Raw genomic sequence first — 1,518 nt, forward strand, 5'->3', positions numbered from 1 at the left:
AAATCTTTTTAATTTCTAATTTCAAAATCTTTTTCAAAAATCACTTGGTTTCTTTTTCACTCTTATTTTCGAAAATCAATTAAGTGTTTTTCAAAATGTTTTCAAAATCTTTTACTTAATTTTCGAAAATTACTTCCCTTCTTCTCACATCCTTCTGTTTATGGACTAACACTATTCCTCAATGTAAAATTCGAACTCCATCTTCTTTGATAAGTTCAAATTTTCTACTTCTGTCTTCTACCCTTCTTTTCCTCTGACTCTTAAAGGAATCTCTATACTGTGACATAGAGGATTCCACATTTTCTTGTTCTCTTCTCTTTCATATGAGCAGGAGCAGGGACAAAGGCATTCTTGTTGAAGCTGACCCTGAACCTGAAAGGACCTTGAAACGAAAGCTAAGAGAAGCTGAAGCACAACTCTCTTTAGAGGACCTGACCGAATTCTTCAAAGAAGAAGAAGACATGGCAGCCGAAAACAACAACAATGCCAACAAGGCAAGGAAGGTGCTGGGTGACTTTACTGCACCTACTCCCGATTTCTATGGGAGAAGCATCTCTATCCCTGCCATTGGAGCAAACAACTTTGAGCTTAAGCCTCAATTAGTTTCTCTAATGCAACAGAATTGCAAGTTCCATGGACTTCCATTGGAAGATCCTCATCAGTTCTTAGCTGAATTCTTGCAAATCTGTGACACAGTCAAGACTAATGGGGTAGACCCTGAGGTCTATAGACTGATGCTAGTCCCTTTTGCTGTAAGAGACAGAGCTAGAATATGGTTGGACTATCAACCTAAAGAAAGCCTGGACTCTTGGGAAAAGCTAGTCAATGCCTTCTTGGCAAAGTTCTTTCCACCACAAAGATGGAGTAAGCTTAGAGTGGAAGTCCAAACCTTCAGACAAAAGGATGGAGAATCCCTCTATGAAGCTTGGGAAAGATACAAACAATTAATCAGAAAATGTCCATCAGACATGCTTTCTGAATGGAGCATCATAGGTATTTTCTATGATGGTCTCTCTGAACTATCCAAGATGTCTTTGGATAGCTCTGCTGGAGGATCTCTTCATCTGAAGAAGACGCCTACAGAAGCTCAAGAGCTCATAGAAATGGTTGCAAATAACCAATTCATGTACACTTCTGAAAGGAATCCTGTGAACAATGGGACTAGTCAGAAGAAAGGAGTTCTTGAGATTGACACTCTGAATGCCATATTGGCTCAGAACAAAATATTGACTCAACAAGTCAATTTGATTTCTCAAAGTCTGTCTGGAATGCAAAATGCACCAAGCAGTACTAAGGATGCTTCATCTGAGGAAGAAGCTTATGATCCTGAGAATCCTTCAATGGAAGAGGTGAATTACCTAGGAGAACCCTATGGAAACACCTATAATTCTTCATGAAGAAATCATCCAAATTTCTCATGGAAGAATCAAGAGAGACCTCAACAAGGTTTCAATAACAATAATGGTGGAAGAAACAGGCTTGGCAATAACAAGCCTTTTCCATCATCTTCTCAGCAAC

At 39.0% G+C, this 1,518-nt stretch overlaps 1 non-coding gene across 1 annotated transcript; it reads right to left on the reverse strand.

Annotated features, from left to right (window-relative positions):
- Positions 1-866: 866 nt before the first annotated feature.
- Positions 867-974, reverse strand: LOC130953544 (small nucleolar RNA R71). Its single transcript, XR_009075713.1, has one exon. It is a non-coding gene; the product is annotated as a small nucleolar RNA R71 (small nucleolar RNA).
- Positions 975-1,518: the final 544 nt, after the last annotated feature.

Source organism: Arachis stenosperma, chromosome 9 (genome assembly GCF_014773155.1).
Source record: "Arachis stenosperma cultivar V10309 chromosome 9, arast.V10309.gnm1.PFL2, whole genome shotgun sequence".
Lineage (NCBI taxonomy): Eukaryota > Viridiplantae > Streptophyta > Magnoliopsida > Fabales > Fabaceae > Arachis > Arachis stenosperma.